General features: G+C 36.3%; 1 pseudogene; it reads right to left on the minus strand.

Moving 5' to 3' along the window:
* Positions 1-11,506: 11,506 nt before the first annotated feature.
* Positions 11,507-12,898, minus strand: Actc1-ps1 (actin, alpha, cardiac muscle 1, pseudogene 1; annotated as a pseudogene).
* Positions 12,899-19,024: the final 6,126 nt, after the last annotated feature.

Below are 19,024 nucleotides of genomic sequence, written 5' to 3' on the forward strand. Positions count from 1 at the left end.
CTTTAGCTTCTCTGTACTCTGGTTTTCTTATTTGGAAGATAAGGGATAAATTGCCTCCTACACTCTATTCTTCCTGTGAAATACAGGAATAGAAATAGAGAGGAGATTATTGTACAAAATGTCTTTTCAATAGTTTATGTGCCATCTAAAAGTCATAATCACTATAAGGACTACCATTAGTGACACCAGCGAGGAGCTGTGCACAGTCTTTATTACCAGTTGTCATTACCTTTGTCAACAACATATCACTGAGACTATTTTTGTAGGATATGAATGAATAAAATAATTGGGATACTTAGTGATTATAAATAAACCATTGGGATTGAAGTGTAATTTTGGGTTGGCTCATTAATGCATCATGAACTGAAAAAATATAAAGATTTCAGATGACACTGTGATAAAAGATGTTTCACGTATAAGTATCTCTCACATCTCTGGATTCAGAGATTGCTGAATCAAAGACAACTTTGGTCTCAAATGAGTATCTAAACTGAAGACCAACATTTTGCATTTGGTGTAGTTTTCATATAGGAGATTACAACTTGACTCCTGAATAATTCATGCGGCATATGTGTGTGTGTAGATGGTTCTGTGTCTGTAGATCTGAAAATGCAAATCCACAGACATCATTTTTCCCCAGCACCTGTATATGTGCCAATGCAGTAAAAATCATATGTTTCACATTGAATTTTAACTGCCAGACCTATCATTAATTTGAAAGTTAATATACTGTTACACCTTGCATGGCTTTGACCTTTGAAACTCTCAGGCATAATATAACAGATAATGAAATAGTAGCTTCTAGCTTTTCATTATCATGTGATGGACAAAGACATTTGGTTGGTGTCTTCATGATTTTTTTTAAATTTCAGAAAGGTATTAAGTGGGATATTCATGCTGATAATATATTCCTTATATATTTTATGCGCATTTTATTTGAAATTGCAGGAGAGTAAAAACAAACAAATACGTGATTATTTACATTGCTGTGGCAGGCAGACTAAAACATGCTTCTGTTATGTATAGTATGTCATCTACCATAATTGTTTTTAGTAAAATGTGAAGTGAAATCACAGTAATTAATATATCCAACACGTAAATATCTTATACCCCTACAAAATAATTTTTCTTACTTGATGTCAGTTCATCTTTACTGGGAAATGAAACAGATCCTCAGTAGGAAAACATGTAACATCTGATTGTCAGACATTTGGACAGTGGATAATTCTTTTGTTTAAAAAAACAAAAGAGCTCACAGTTTCTAGCATTTTATAGCTTGCTGGTATTTGTTTTCATCATGATATTTTCCTTATTGGACAGCACATAGGAGAATGCTTTCTACTGGCTTCAAACCTCGTTGTATTACAGGCATTGTTCAAAGGAAAGGCTCTCCACATGCATCACAATTTCTGCCTTGCTGCTGCCATTTCGTTCACACTTAGGTGATACATCCATCCTCATTAATGAGCACTCTTCTCTTTGGACAGACTATTCCCTACAATCAACTAAACCTGTTCTCCTTTTGGATTTAAAATATCCTCCAAATGCTGTTTCTCACTGCTTTGCTTTTAAGGTCTCCAACACTTTTTTTTTCTTTAAGAATAATATATCCTGCCTCATATTGTCAGATGCTGTATTTAAAAGTGTACAATGTATAGAGAAGTAAGAATAAAAAAGCAGACCTCCAAATATTGTATTTGAAATAAGTAATGTCCCCCAAAGACCAGTTTTTGGGAAGTATGCTTACTCATTGCCAGAAGGGAAGGATAAAGCATAGGTATTTTATATATCTAGTCACCTACCATATAATATTTATAAAGCATATTTCTAGCTCTCTTGAAACTTAAATATTTTATGATTATTATTTCTGTAATTTCATAAAAATCCTCATTATAAAAGCCACATTTTTTTTGTTCTTTTTTTCGGAGCTTGGGACCGAACCCAGGGCCTTGCGCTTCCTAGGTAAGCGCTCTACCACTGAGCTAAATCCCCAGCCCCAAAAGCCACATATTTTGTAAGTTAAAAAATTACCTGATGTATCCAATGGAACATGCAGCTATGAATGAGAGCTGATGTAATAGAGAAAATGTATTTAACTTGTAGATAGTATATAGGGGTCCATTTTGATCCCTGTAACCACAGTTGTCTCTTAGTACATTCTATGGCTTCTGTGTCTTTTAGTTTTTATGCTGTTACCTTTCACTTTGCTATGAGTAGTACACTAAGAGAACAATTTTAATAGGAAGTATTTATTGCACTTTGTGACTTCAGAAGCTCTAGTCCATCAAGACCAGTAATTTTTCTTTGTAACAATCTAATATAATATATATTCACACTAATGTTGTGCTTATAGTCTTATCATTGAAAATATCTTTGCATGATAGAAATTATTCAGAAACTTAAAATTAAATATGAAACTCACTAATAAATTGATGGAGGTGGAAATGGTCATTTTACTGATGTCTCCCATACCCAGAAAGACAATGTCACATGTTTTCTCTCATTTGTGGATATTATCCTTGTATCTGCAATTATGTGTATTTTATTTGGAGTATCTACAGAAGGTGGGGATTTACTAAGTAGGCATAGGAAGGACCTTTCAAGATAATTTAGCGAAATAATTGTGCTATATTCTCTTTGAGGGCCCATGACCTTGTCTAGCCACAGGTTCTTTGTCCAATAAGGGTGTCAGGTATAGGATGTATTGTTTGGATCCATACTTAAATCCTATTAGAAAGATTTGGGTTTTGAGATATTTCTCCTCTTGTTGTACCAGTGGGTATGTCCTTGCCAGGACAGTAATTACTGGGTAAAATGAGTGATTACTTTTCTCTTCCCGTAGTATGTATGCATGGAACCTTCCAGCACTAAGCAGACTAACCAGGACGGGTCCATTTTCCAAGTGAGTAGCAGCTTGATTCCATCATGTTTAGTGAGTCAGACTTATGATAAAGCAATAAAGTCTTATTATCAGGTTCTGGGGATAACCAAGAGGATAGAAATAACCTCTAGTATTTGAAGGAGGAAGCATGGATGGGAACTCCCTGGCCAATATCTCCAAAAGAAGCAATCCACTTCTGGTACCAGTCATTTTACTCATTAGTTTTTGGTATCTACTGGGAGGGGGAAATTCTGCTACATTATACAGTAGCTCCATTTTAACTCCTCTTTCATTGCTCACATGTAGACATATATCTACACATATATTCATACATATACATTGTCTGTAGACATTTATCTTCAGTTTCTTCCCTATTTTTAAATACTACTACTATTGAGGTGGAAGTGGGTGCATGGGGGAGACCCTCATAGAATCAAGGAGAGGAGGAAGGAGAGAGGAGGCTTGTGAAGGGGGATCTGGTAAGGGGGATAACATTTGAAATGTAAATAAATAAAATAACAAAAAAGAAGGATCTGAGGACAGAATATTACTAGCTTCATTTTACATTTGAGGAAATTGTGGCTTCAATGAGTTATAAACTTGGCAGAATCACTTGACTCCGACAAGATGTGTCTTCACGTTCTTTTCACATAAGCAAATAGTACCTGCAGCACTGTAAACTTATTTTCAAGCACAGTTTTAGCCAAAAAATGATGGATCTGTTATTTCAAGTAACTATGGATCTAGTTTTTACTCTTATACAAAAACCTAAGGGGTGGGCATTTCCTTCAACTATTTCAACAGTTTCAGACAAAGTTTCATGTTACATGTGGGAACTTCTGCATAACATGCCTCTTCCTTTGACAAGATAAAGAGCACCACTTCCTATATTTGTCTGTTGATCAATTGTCTTTAAAAAGCTCTTTCCGGGGCTGGTGAGAGGCTAGAGAGATGGTTCAGTGGTTAGAGCACTGACTGCTCTTCTAGAGGTCCTGAGTTCAGTTCTGAGCAACCACATGGTAACTCACAACCATTTGTAGTGGGATCTGATGCCCTCTTCTTGTATGTCTGAAGAGAGCAAAAGTATACTCAGATACATATAACAAATAAGTCTAAAAACAAACAAACAAACAAACAAACAACAACAAAAAAAACGAGCCTTCAAGAATGCAGTAATCCCATTTCATTTATATATGTCATTTTTATTTATATTTTTTAATGGAGAAAATCTACTGTCTTATTAAACTCCAATGATGAATTTGGCTGGAATTTCAAAAGAAGTGTCAAAAGGTCACAAATTAACTGAAATACTGGTTTCACTCATACATAAATTAATAGGTAACTAGATTAAGTACATTGGCAGTTATTATTTTTGAAATAGACACTAAAATGATTTCGGGAAGAAAGTTCTTAAATTCTGCGCTGCCCATTTCCTGAAGCTTAAAACTTCTTCACTTTCATTTTGCAAATTTAACATTCTGTAACATGAATTCACTACAAATCAGGAACTCTCTCCTGTAGACAGCCATGTGTGTTATTTTTATATTCTGGCGAGGATGGCTTTATTTCTAAGCAAATATTCCTTTATTCCATTTGTAAAATATTTCTGAAGAAACAAAGACAGCTTTGAACATATTTTCATTTTTCTCCTTTTACTGAGATTGTGGTTCTTTGAACATTCCTCAGATGAATTTCACCTCTCCCTTTTGTCTATTTCAAAGAAAAAGAGCCTTTGAAAAAACGTGCTTTTTCTTTCTTTTAATATACTGAAAGCTTCTCTTATACATAAATGAAATTTCTATGTGGTATTATAGTTGTCATTGGGGACAGGTAATGGTAAATGGAGAATGGAGAAAACAAATCCATTTACAGCTCCTCTTACATTTTACATAGTCAATCCTTGTCCTCCACTCTCATCACATCTGTTGCTTTGCATACAACACAGAGAAGAACATCCGCATGCAAGTGTGACATCATGAGAATGCCACTCTCAGATCTGGACATTTGGATTTGCCTTTGCATGCTTATGGGTCATGGATTTGTGGACGAAAATGGAGAACACAAGAAGCCAGAAACTATGTCACCTCTGTCAAGGTCTGAGCAGAGACAGATAGAAAGGAGATCATACTTTCACCATGAAGGTTATCACATCAACAATGTGCTTCTTTCTTCACCATTAATTTTAAGCAAAGAAACTAAAACTGGGCCTTCTTTCTTGTGAGATTTAAGACTCATGTTTGTGATGGTTAATCTTGGTTTTCTATGTAATTAGATACACATTTGCATGGCTCTATGAGGTTGTTTAACTAGAAGATTAACTGAAAGGGCAAGACCCTTCCTTAGAGTGAGCCATACCTTCTGGTAATGGCCCAGACAAAAAGAGGCCAAGGTGGTCTCTTTCCTAGAGTCTTAGCTTGAGGCTGCTACATGGATCTGCTATGTTCCTGGTCTTCCTGTTACTACCTTAGCTAATATCATAACCCAGCTTCTTCATTCTTCCAAAGAAGGCCGAAGATCAGAAACTCTAGGAAACCTCCAGGTCTTCAATGCCAGCATGAGATTTCTGAAGTATATGCCTAGAAGACAGAGCATTTTTTTCAGCATCTCAGATGCTGTCATAGCCATTGTTGGAACACCCAGCCTGTACTATGTGTGGGAATCTAATAAACTGCAGTTATAGATTATATTTTCAATTCTGTTCTTCTAGAGAACACCAAGTAATACAATATAGTAATGTCTCACAAAAATGCTACTAAACCTGATGTGAAAAGGGACAGCAACAACAGATATGCTGGCATTGTGAGATGAAAACCCACAAAAGGCCTCAAACCCATACAAAGAAATACAGATAACTAAGGAATGCTGAGAGCGAGTCAAACAGTCTTTCCCTGGGAAGATTACATCAATCAGTTTTTAAATATCAAGTGGTTATCCCCTATATTAATTACTCACATAAACACAAGCAACATTATACAGACTGAGCAGAATATGTTTATATGTTTATAGGTATACATATATTCATGTAACAATGAGTAATAAAGAGACAGCACATTTGAAAGAAAGCAAGAAGGGACATATAGGTAGGTTTGGAGGAAGGAAATTGAAAGTACAGATGATGTAATTATATCATAATCTCAAAAATATAATAGAAATAATTTTAAAATAAAACCAAAATTTTTTCATGAAACAGTTGTATGCTTTTCTTTTAAGTGAACCTAAAAATACCCATTACTTGTATCTGAATATGAAACCTTAGTGAGTGATAATTTTATTTAGAATGTTTACATATCAGCAGCAAAAAAAGAGGGGCAGGAAATGTTTGGGGATCTGAACTCTGTTCCTCAACTTTTGTGTATCAAATGTTTCTACCATGGATCCATCTCTTGAGCACCATGCTGTAAAATTCATTATTTTCAGCTTCTTGCTGTGCCAATGTTTCTACTGTTAAATATTCTGTTTACTACTATATAATATTCCCATTATTCTAAATTCATTTGTGCTAGAAATCTAGTGTCAATTTTTTTGTTTGTTCTGAGGTGGGGTCTTGCTATGTAGTCCACATTAGCCTCACATTTAGGATCATTATGAAATTCTTCTTCTTCAACTTCCTGTGGACTGAGATTAAAAGCATGCACTGGAATAAAATTGCCTTCTAAGAGCATCAATATGATATTAAAAGTCTCTTAGTCCATACTATCAATGAAAGCCCATTTTCTTCTTCAAGTATAACATCAATTTCACCCTCCAAAATGGTGATTCTAATTTAAACATTTAAATTTTTATTTATTGATTGGATTTTAGGTATTAGTGAGATATATATATATATATATATACACACACACACACACATACACACACACACACACACACACACACACACACACACACATATATATATATATATATATATATATATATATATATATATATATATATATATATATATATATATCTCACCTATGTGGCTAAAGTCTGAGAAGGTCAGAAGAAGGGGTTAGATCTTCTGTTACTAGAGTTGCAGACCATTTTGAAGCACCATGAGGGTGTTGGGAACTGAACTGTTTGCTCTGCAAGAGCAACTGGTATTCTTAATCACTGGGTCATCTATTCAGCCCTAGAAGGTCATTCTGATCCCTTTTGCCTACAATAAAGTGAGAATAGTTATTCTGACACTGGTATACTTAGTCAGTTTCATGGCTAGTTCCACAGAAAGGGACACTTGTATTTGAAATTTCTTGATTTCTTCCTACCTTGTAGAAATATGGATGGGAAATAAGTTGTCATTGACTGAATATGAATGTCGGTCTTCCAATCATAAATGGAAGTTGTATTTTGCAGGTGTAAGTTTTGTGTTCTTTGCAAAAGCTAGCCATGGATTTATTTTGTTTTATTTTATTTTATTTTATTTTATTTTTTTCTACTAGGTACCTCTTCTCTCCATTCAAGCTTGTATTTTTGCACTCACACTTGGTGCTACTTTAATTTTTTTTTTTTTTTCGGAGCTGGGGACCGAACCCAGGGCCTTGCGCTTCCTAGGCAAGCGCTCTACCACTGAGCTAAATCCCCAACCCCAACTTTAATTATTTTTAATCACTCTTCAACACCTTTCTTTGTTTACATTAAATAGCCTTCCATTGGTGAGTTGATAGAAGTGCCCAACTTCCACAAATTGTTCCTGCATCCTGTAAGAACTTATTTTTACATCTATCCCTCACTATCCTGTGCTGCTAGAGACTAGTTAGTTATTCATCTTCACAGTGTAAGAAATATCAAACATGATCTCTTCTATAAAATGCTATAAAATAATATTTAGGATAAGGAATTAAAACCTTTTTCTCTCCCTTCAGGTAATATATACTGATGCAAATATTTTAATGCTCCTCACCCAGTCAAACATTTGTTGACAAAGACTCACTTCTCCATTCTAGGAATTTGATGTCTTGGAAGAATGTCTTTTCTTCTGGAGCAGTGGTCCTTTTCTCCTTCCTTTGTTTCCTGTGAAGCAACTCTTTTTCTGGCCAGTTGAAATAAGATTGTGAGATTAGACTACAGTCAATGGGGGAAAGACTCAGTCAACACCAAAGTTAGAATATAAAACAAATGATCTTCTTGCTCAGTATGCATTGTTTTTCCCAAGCATACCCTTTTGATAAAGAGTTTACCTTGTTCAAATATTTCAGTTGGAATGGTTGTCCCTCTCTTCATAACCAAGAGCTTATTTCTAGTAAGGCATAATATTTTATAACCCAAGCAGTATTTTTTAAAGTGGGAGATATAAACAATTAAAAACTGTATAAAATTGACCTTCATTGCCATCTAACAAGTTAATAAAGAGAAATAAAAATAGAATAATACATAAAATTGTCATTACATGTAAGTCATAGATTTGACAAGATGATCACCTAGAATATTAAAGATAATCACGAGATGTTCAAAAAAACCAAGGGATTTCAGGATTTTATCAATAAAACATGTCAATTGCTTTTGTATTTTGAAATAAGAAACTACAATTTCAAACAAAAGAAACAATTTTTGATACAGCAACAATGAAATGAACTACCTAAGACTAGAAAAGCAATGATCAAGATGAAAGAAAATGAAAAACATTATAGAGACTTATTTAAATATATTTGGAGAAATGAAAGGCATTACTTGCTCTTACAGTGGCAGAAAAACACTGTATGGTGAATTGGCTGTTTCAGTTAGGGTTTCTACTGATGTGAAGAGACTCAATGCCCAGGATAGTTCTTATAAAGGATAACAATTAATTTAATTTAATTTAATTCAGAAGTTTAGTTCATTATCATCACGATAGGAAGCATGGCAGCAAGCAGATAGACATGGTTTTGGAAAGTAACTAAAGGTACTTTAGCTAGATCATCAGGCAGAGAGAGAAAGAGAAAGATGGGGAGAGGGAGAGGGACAGGGAGAAGGCAAGATCCTGGCTTGATCATTTGAAAACTTAAAGCCTATCTTCAACAAGGCCATACATGATACAACAAGGCTGGCTGGTTTAACTCACTTGTTCTGGCTCAAAATTCCTCTCTAAGCTGACTGATTCAAACTGGCTTCTATTGGGTCCTCAAAGAATTGCTCTGCTTAGCTTTAAACTAAATTTAACAATCTGTTCTAATCTTCTGGCTCCTTCTAATTCCCTGGCTCATTCTGTCTTCACCTGCAACTTATCTCTGGAAAACTTTCCCAGTAATACTACTTTCTCTCTGTTTCAGTTTCTGTCTCTGTCTCTGTGTCTCTCTGTCTCTGTCTCTGTCTCTGTCTCTGTCTCTCTCTCTCTCTCTCTCTCCCTCTCTCTCTCTCTCCTCCCCCTTTCTCTGCACTGCTCTCTTAAATTACCCCTATTTCTTCTCTACTCTCATGAAAGTTGGACATACCCCATCTCTGACTCATTCTGTAAAATCTTCCTCTGACTTGTCACTTTGTCTGCCCCTCAGTTACATGTCACTCTCCAACATGGCTGCTTCCTTGTACAAAGTAAGTTTACCTTCAACGTTTGTGATTAAAGGTGTGTACTAAGGGTGTGCCTGTATTCCAGCTGGAGGGATTAAAGGTGTATTCCAGTGGATCACAGAGACCTAGAAGTTCTTTGGATGTTAAAATTCCACTATACTGTATGCAAGAAAATAAAATGTGTTCTCCCATTTGAGCTTTTGTATACCTGTTCTTTATTAGAAACCAAAATCATTGTCCTGTCCTACTGGGGAAAAAAAAAACCAATTCATTCAGGAAGCCATATTCTCCTCTTTCTAGTCAAAGATCATAGAATGCCTATTGTCTTCATCCAAAAGGTTAACTGATTTTTCTTTCTCTTGTCATTTTTAGGCATGCCTTGTTGTGGCATTATTTCAATTTTATTGTCTTATAGTCTTCAACATTTTTCTATGTGGCTATCCTCATGTCTGAATAGGTATTTGTTATTTGAAATAGTAACTTTTCTACTACCATGTGATGAGTGGATGAAGTCCTGATCATTTGAAATATGTATGACCATGTCTGACTCCAGTGACACAGATCCATGGAAATTGCAAAGCGTTATGGTAGACGTTGTGCAGATATTGAAAATATGTACAGAATACTTCAAAAACAACTACCTCCTCCTCTTAGGTGATTACAACCTGAGACTGCTCCATTACAGGGATTTCCTACTGAAATTATCTAAATCTGCCTGTTTGCTCACATGTACACCACAAACCTTCTTTGTTTAATAGAAGTATAAAAACAGGCTGAGTTTCTGGGTTATGCTGACGCATCTCTATCAGAGCACATGATCCACAGGATTTCAATTTTCTGTGTATTTGTCTATTTATTTTTTCATCTTCAGTCCCTTGTCAACATAGTCAGGTAAATAATCAAAGTGGTACAGGTGGTGACACTAAAATTTTTGTCTTGATGTTATGGTTTCAAAACTGTCATGTACATATTACCAGAGTAGAGCTAACAAATGAAACCGCCGGTTTCCATTTTGTTTCTTTGTTCCAGATGTTGTAAAGTGTTTTATTATATAAAATTTGGTTGAGAATATTAGGCATTTATTGTCTCAAACTGTGGCTACTACAAGCTTGGATATCCTTTGGAATTGTATGCTTATTTCAACATTATCTGATGACCTGGCAAAAACACAAGCCTTCTTAATAAGATCAGCCTCAAATGACTTCATGTTGCCTGATATATATGGTGTGGAAGTTTAAAAAAATGGAGAAAGTAGAAACTGGCTCTAATGAAAAACGTGACATTTATCTGCAAGGAAGCGAAAAGAAAAACTCAGAATAAAGACTAGCCTAAGCATTCTCCTTGTGTTGGGGTTGAAAACAATTTAATCTCACACAGAGGTTATGAAGGAAGAGAGCACAGAGCAAAGATACTTTTGTTATATCCTGTTAGATTTAGTCTTGAGAAATCCTGTAAATAATCATTTCTTTTCGTATATTATATTTTGTTAACTTGAAGGAGCTTAAAGTACTGCAGTTCCCTAATCTAAATGTAAATTACCAAGGAAAGCAGAGAGGCATTAGTAAGTGGTGATTTCAGAGTGTAGGCTTTGTGAAATGAGCAGACTTGAATTTGAAATCTGGATTTGCCTCCCCATGGTTGTACGAGTGTTGGCAGTTTACTTAACCTCTCTAAGTCTCATTTTCTCATCTAATAAAGGGAAGGGTCTTCCTTACTGTGAGATTGAAAGGAGATTAAAATCTATTTATGAAAATGCTGAACCCTGTCTAGCCTTTGGTTCATTCAATAAATAGTAGTTTAAAAATGTAACCTTTATTTTTGTAAAGTACAGAAATGTTCTTGGTATTTTCAATACCTAATTATAATGAGAAATAAGAAGAGATGAAACTTTGCTATACTTTGTCCATAAAATTAATCAGAATTATTGTCATTGCTTAAACCTTTACATGCGGTAGTGGACATTTTAAGAGGTAAGAGATATCTTAATATCCCAGAATATAATCAAGGTTCTTGTCAGAATTGAAATGTGTAGCTTCTTATTTAAGCTCAGCAAAGTTTAATTGTTTTGATTTTTGGATAATGAAATAATAGCAAACATTTTATCTCAGAGTAGTACCTAAAGCAAAACCAATATCATTTCCATTCCCTTCTCCTTTTCAAAATCTCATGTCTTTTGCTGACTTCAAGTTTTGTAGCCCTCTTCATCATAGTCCAGTCCAGACAGTCTGATAGATCTGGTGTCTTGTGATAGCCTTAAGTGTCCTCTGCATCACATGGGGCATTTTTTTTTTGTAGGTTGCAAGTCCTAGTCTGGTTTATTTATAAAGCAATAAATATTTGAATCACAAACAAACTGCACGTGTGTAAACAAACTGTACAATTACTGATGAGAGATGGGGGAGGGGCTCAGAGGATTCCATGAAGTACAATACTGTCCTCCTGAATATAAACTAGACACCTCAGAAGCACTTGCGATGGACAATGGATTGGCCTGCCTCATCATACTCTTGCTTGCTGATCCACATTTGTTGGAAGGTGGACAGAGAGGCCAAGAGGGAACCCCCAATCCAGACAGGGTATTTATGGTCAGGGGAAGCAATAATCTTAATCTTCATGGTGCTGGGAGCCAATGCAGTGATTTCCTTTTGCATACGATCAGCAATACCAGGATACACAGTGATGCCTCCAGATAGGACATGATTGGCATACAGGTCTTTGTGGATCAGACTGCATGATGCTATTGTAAGTAGTTTCATGAATGCCAGCAGATTTCATACCAATGAAAAAGGGCTGGAAGAGAATCTCAGGACAGCGGAAATGCTCGTTGCCAATGATGATGACCTGGCCATCAGGAAGTTCATAGCTCTTCTCCAGAGAGGAATAAGACACGACACAGAGGTGGCCATCTCATTCTCAAAATCCAGGGCAATGTAAATGTTTTCTTTTATATCACGGACAATTTCAAGTTCAGCAGTGGTAACAAAGGAGTACCCACTCTCAGGGAGGATCTTCGTAAGGTAGTCAGTGACCAGCGAGATCCAGAAGCATGATAACATGGGTAAGAACATTATGAGTTACATCATTGCCAGAATCCAGAAAAATGCCTGTGGTTCTTCCAGAAGAATATAGGGACAGCACTGGCTGGATGGCCACCTACATGGCAGGCACATTGAAGGTCTCAAACATGATCTTCTCATGGTTGGCCCTGGGGTTCAGTGTGGCTTCAGTGAGCAGTGTTGGGTGTTCCTCTGGGATCATACAGAGCTCATTGTAGAATGTATGATGCCAAATCTCCTCCATGTCATCACAGTTGGTGATTATGCCATGCTCAGTGGGGTAGTTCAGAGTCAGGATAACTTGCTTGCTCTGGGCTTAATCAACTACATAGGAGTCCTTCTGCCCCATACCTACCATAACAACCTGGTGGTGTGGTCAACTCACTATGGACAGGATGAAAGCTCTGTGGGCATCATCAGCTGCTAAGCCTGCCTTCACCAGCCTGGAGCCATTGCTACACACCAAAGCAGTGTCCTCATCATCATCACACATCCTGGCACAGTTCTGTGTGATCTGTAGGTGTGCTAGGGGCAACTGGGTTCACTTGGGCTGGCTATGGTGGCAGGCACATTGAGTCATTTCTATAAAAGAGAATAATGCACTCCTGGCTGTCATAATATAGGAGTAATTAGTTGTTTACAAAAATTTTCCCCAAGTGCAAAATCCTATAAAGGCAAGTACTTTTCTGCTTATTGAATTAATCATAAGGTATGTAGATTTTCCAGGAAATGTATCTAAAATATTAGGGCATCATTACTCAATTTCAGATGCGACAGGCTACATTTCAGTGAAATGTTTGCAGACAGTGTCAAGATATTAATTAAAAGGTAGAGGATTTTATAACGCAATTTCTTGAAAATTGCCTTCTTTCTAATTAGAGGAATAGGAGAGGTTAAAAAATCAAGATTTTGTTGATACTGATTGATCACACATCAAAGGTACATGGTGTTAATTTACAAGGTAAAGAAATGAAGAATATGAGGTGTGTTCATTCACGTCATTTTTATAATCAAAAGAGCTTTTAGCATGTGAAAGAATGGCCACTCTTTTCTTCACTTTTAAGCCATAGTACCCTATTGTCACTATTCCTAACTCTGGGGCATACTATTAGTTCATGCTTAATATAAATATTTTTAAATATATAATAATTTGTTTCACAATCTCTATAGAAACTTTCTGAACTAGGAAAATAGGAGAAATGCTCTGTGTGGTGAGAAGGAATATGGAAAAATCAGATTTGAGTGACAAAAATGATGGCTATGCTGCTCTGTTCAGTGGCTTGCCTAAGAAAATGTGTATGTTAATAAAATCTTCAGTGGCACATCCATCAACAGTAATTGAGACTAAAACTCAGTGAAAGCCAAGAGCTTGAAGGGTTTAGTTTCAAACCCCAGGGCTCTTTGAATGTGAAATTATATTTTGCTTTACAACACTATCTATGAGAATCTCTTTGCAGGTCAAATGTACAGAGGAAGAACTCTGATGTTCATTCTACAATTATGGAAATGACGAAGTATTGCTGCTGCATTCTATGGAGTTCAAAAACAAAACTTACACGCTATTGCTGAGCAGTTTCTCTGCACATCAACAGAGCCAAGGATTCACTCATCAGGCACACAGCAGTCTGAGAGAGAAAAAGTCATGCATGTGTGTTTCTGTGCATGTGCATGTGCATGTATGAGAACATGCACACGTGCTTAATTTTTCTGAGACTTGTTGTGAGCTGGCAGTGGAAAGTATTTTTAGATCCAAGGAAAAACAGTTGTTCTGCAAGTACCCATTAGTTTTGAATTCAGGTTCTCATAGCTCTACATTTACCGCTCACATAGTGAGGTGACCTTAGACAAAATCCTGAAGTAGCTTTTTGCCTTTCCCTTTCTGTAAAACGAATGAAAGAAAAAACAAAACTTTCAAAAAAATATAAGTGATACTAATGAGCATGCATGTGATATAGGTCACTTGTAGGTGTCTTTTGGATAATTTATGCTAAACTGCTTGTCTGAGCGTCAGTTATGCTAAGGGTAAGCACTTTATACATCTGAGTTGTTGTCTGCCTGCATAATATTTCTAGTCTTAGAAATAATGAGCAATTCAAACTTGAGCTATGTAGAACATAAGGCAGTCTGCCTCTCTCACATCATATTCCCCCAAACACTGATCAAACAGGTGATTGGTGAAATGGGAAAAGTGATATTCCTTAGGGGAAAGAGGCAAATATGAAAGGAATTAGAGGGGTAAGATAACAATAAGAGTCTTTGAAAAGAACCAGAAAGAATCATATTAACTACTTATCTAAAATAGTCTATAATACATGTTATTCTATGTATAAATATACAGGCACAGTTTGAACTATTAACCATTTTATCTAAATTAACCTATAATACATGTAATTCTGTGTAAAAATGTGCCTATTTACATGATTGGACATTTTTCCTCTAGGCTAACAATGCTCTCTCCAAGAACCAAAGACCTAACAAAAATGTCTATACCAGACATGTGAAACCATATTCTGAGTTGTCGGTCAGCTTTGTTGAAAAGACTCAAAAAAAAAAAAAGATATTCCATTATCATTTCCCTTTGTTTTTCCTGAAGGTGGAAGGAGCTTATTGCTAAAGACACTGTGCACTTAAAAATAGGACTCAGAAACCCCTGAGCTGGACTAGAGCTGAATGCCTCATCTCTGAGGACCAGCTTTTACGTTATTAGAAGCCACTATGCAAACTTCCAAAGGAGGGAAGCAGTGAACAGTACCATCCAGGTGTGATGCCTATGAATCAATACAACAATCAACATACTACAATACCTACTGTAAGAGTGCATTGATGGCAAGCCTGCCTCTGCAGTAACCAACAGCTCTCTAATTAGATTGAAGAGCCAGTCAACAAAAGAGATACCATGACTGGTACTGGAAAGCTGGTCAACTACTCAGTGCTAGTTAAGTCATGGACCTTGGAGAAGAACCTACAATCACCACTGTACAAAATCAGAATAGTCACCAGCAGCAACCTAAACATTTGTCTTCACACCCACAGAAAGGTGTCTTCCTCACTCACATCAGAGAAACTTTTACTTGCAACAGAGACTATTATCGAAAACCATAACCAATCAAAATGCAGAGTTGTGGAGTCCAGTTCCAAAGGGTACATCAACGAAACTGTTGTTCATCTAAGGCACGGGAAGCATTGCAGAAGAACAGAATGTAAGAGACAGATGATGAGGGAATGTACCAAGAGACTGTATCTCCTATCAGTGTCAGAAGCTACACTCATAGAGTCCCACCAACATTACTGCTTAAACATGAGCTGAGCAAGGACAACAGAAGACATGATCTGTGGGTAGGGGGGAAGTACACCAGGTCTCAGCTCTGCACAAAGGACTACAGGCAACTAAGAAATGTTGATACTTGAAGAAACAGTCTCACAGAAGAGCATACCAATTGTTTATCCAGAAACAATTGATCAGCCCTGAAATCATACATATGAGTAACAAACAGTATGCAAACTGAGCAGGTTAAACTTAGATGCGTGTGTGTGTGTGTGTGTGTGTGTGTGTGTGTGTGTGTGTGTGTACCAACAACTAATGAATAAAAGAAGGACATGCATTTGAGACACCAAGGAGTGGTATATAGGAAGGTTTGGAGAAGGAAAGGAATTGGACATGATGTATTTATATTATAATCTCAAAAATTAAAATAAATTGATTGAAAACAACTGAGTTCTGTAAGCCAAATCAAATGCTAGTGTCATTCACATGAGGCTACTAGAGCCACCAAAAAAGGTAAACATTCCCCATCACATATGCTACTATTTTCCACTGCTCCCTCTTTTTCCCCAAATATAGATGACAGCTGTCTGAGCCATGTACAGTGATGGTGCTAGTCCTTGAGAAGTGGAGTATAGCTATGATCTCTGTCTCTGTGTATACTATGCCCTGAATCAGAGTCTCCATCAGTGAAGAAGAAAAGGTATCTGTGAAGGTGACAATGATAGATTGTGACTTACAATGCCAAAAAGAATCATTTGAGGTAGTGGGATTAACAGGAAGTGGTTTGAAGCCTGGCTGCTTTAGGAAAAATGATCATAGTGCCCTTCCTTTATCACCCGAGGAAGAGAAGATCTTGTTATGGGAGGAGCCAGAGAAACGCTTGTATGTATTACAGGTAGATCAACTTGTATTAATCTCAGGGCGTGCTCTGTAATGTTAACCTGAATGAGTCTGAGGACTTGGCTGTATAACATCCATAGACTATCAGCAGCTTTTCTGTTTCAGAGACAGAAATGTTGTGACAAATGGAGCACACTCTGGATTAGTGGGTCCATTTACACGAGCACTTTCAAAATTCTTTTGTGTCACTGCCAGAGTTGATGAGTATTTAATTTTTTTCTCAAGGGTCCTTACAGGGAGATTAGTTTTTATTATGTCTTTGCTGTTTTTATTCCCTGTAGCTCTTTGTAGAATCACCAATGAGATCCTAATTCTTTATTGTCAACAGTGGTAGCTAAAGTTCACATTTTGCCCTGGAAGAGAAAAAATATTTTGAAAATAATGCTACATGGGATTAAGAAGAAATCTTGTTCCCCAAAGACTTTGGTGTAAACAGAGCAGCACAGGGCAGCTGTCAGAAGAAATCTCTGGTTTTAGTCTCTTCCCCAGAGTCCAGTGAGCAGGGCTTTATATTGTATAAACGAGGATACTACTAATAAGATGCTAAATGGAAACGCCTTTAATATGTCTGAATCTGCCACTATGTCCTCGGGCCTATACATCCCCTGGATGTGATGACATGCTGCTAGTTTATGACTTACACTGAGTATTTATTCTGCAAAGTAACCAACCTCCTTAGCATCAGGTACTGAATTCCAGAGAGATTGTACAATATTACGTTTGTTTCCCTGCAGCATCTTTGGTATTTCCCTTGAGACATCATCACGTACGTAGTTCTGAATGCAGAGTGAAGTCATAAAGAGGAATAAAATATGGCTGCAGAATACAATGATGGCACTGTGGCAGGCAGACCTCTTTAGCTGTTCTCATATTGAAAATTCAGCAGGACTATTAAAGTGTAATGGTACAGAACATCTTGTTAAAAAAAAATCCTCAGCCCTGTATGGTCCTCTTGTTTATGGATGATATTTATTGCTTTTGTATTCTTATTGTGTGCTTCGAAGTCAATTGAAATGCAAGTGCTAATGAAACCTCCACCATAACACATTTATTCTCCCTTCCCCAAATGAGTCTACAAGATGTAAATGACTTACATATATCAACTGCTCAGGTTTTATTGTTTTGGGTTAATTTATTCACTGTAATATTCTTAATGAAAGTAATGACTCTTACACTAGTTTGTATATTCACACACTACAGTTTTATTAAATCATGCTGAGAAAGTTCACAATGAAGAATCTAAAATAAAGTTCCATGTTTCATCAAATATATCAATGTACTCCACTTATCGAACATCAACATGGCATTATTTTGTTAATCATTGTTCTTAATTTCAATTCATCAATTTTTTAAAGAAAAGGGCAGCTCAGCATCTCATAGCATGTATTGTGACTGTGTTGTTTGAAAGAATATCCATCAAAATGACCAACTTGTCATTGATACCCAAAGTCCCATGTACAGCATATTGATTGTAAAAATCAGCTGGTTCAAGCTTTTTCCTTAATTTTTGTTTTTCTATGAGCCTCTATAGATTAGACAGGAGCACTCTTTTTCATAATTAAATGAATTTTTCTCTGAATGAAAGCAGAATTTTAGTGTGTAATTCATTGTAAACTCTGTCTAGGAAAACTAAACAATTGATGAATGTTATGATTATGTAATAAAGTTTGAGGAAAGCAACCACAAATTTACATATTTAAATTTCTGTTCTTCATAGTCCTGATGCCTTTTCCTTCTGGCATGCTCTCTAGCAAATGCTCCCAAAACAGTGTCTAATAAGCAAATGCCATCATAAATCACATTTGACTCAAACCTGGCCCGAATATCAAGCTATTGCATATCTTGCAAGAACATAGCAGTGAAATTATGGAATAATCTTTAAGTCTCTCTCTCTAAAGGACCCTATCTTTGTCTTATACAATGGAAGCAGTTTACAGTAGATTCCCTTTTCCCTTGCCCACTGAAAAGACGTAGACCTATCTTATTATGCTACTGATTGCTAAGATGATACAAGTGGTCTTTCTGATATCTCTTTCTCATATTTGATGCACATTTGCTATTCTATTTATCTTTTCAAACTGTTACCCTGATCATATAATTTCATTATACCAATATTGTGAAGTTGTGAAGATGCAGAGAACAAAGAACCCACGGGAGTTAGTATTTGGTGATATTGTAATTTAGTCAAGCTTATATAGAAATGGGTGTTTTGTCTATCAACAATTAGAGAACTAAAACTAGATCTACCACATGCCCCAACTCTATAACTTCTAATTATTTATCCAAAGGACGACAGTTCAGTATATCAAAGTGATGTTTTACATTCATTTGATAGTCGCATAAAAGTGTTCATAGCTAAGTTATGGAATCAACCTAGGTCTCTGTCAAAAGTGTGGAAACTAAAATGTGATACTGTGGTACAAATGCTGATGTTTACAAGCAAATGGAAGCAAC

Source organism: Rattus norvegicus, chromosome 4 (genome assembly GCF_036323735.1).
Source record: "Rattus norvegicus strain BN/NHsdMcwi chromosome 4, GRCr8, whole genome shotgun sequence".
Classification (NCBI taxonomy): domain Eukaryota; kingdom Metazoa; phylum Chordata; class Mammalia; order Rodentia; family Muridae; genus Rattus; species Rattus norvegicus.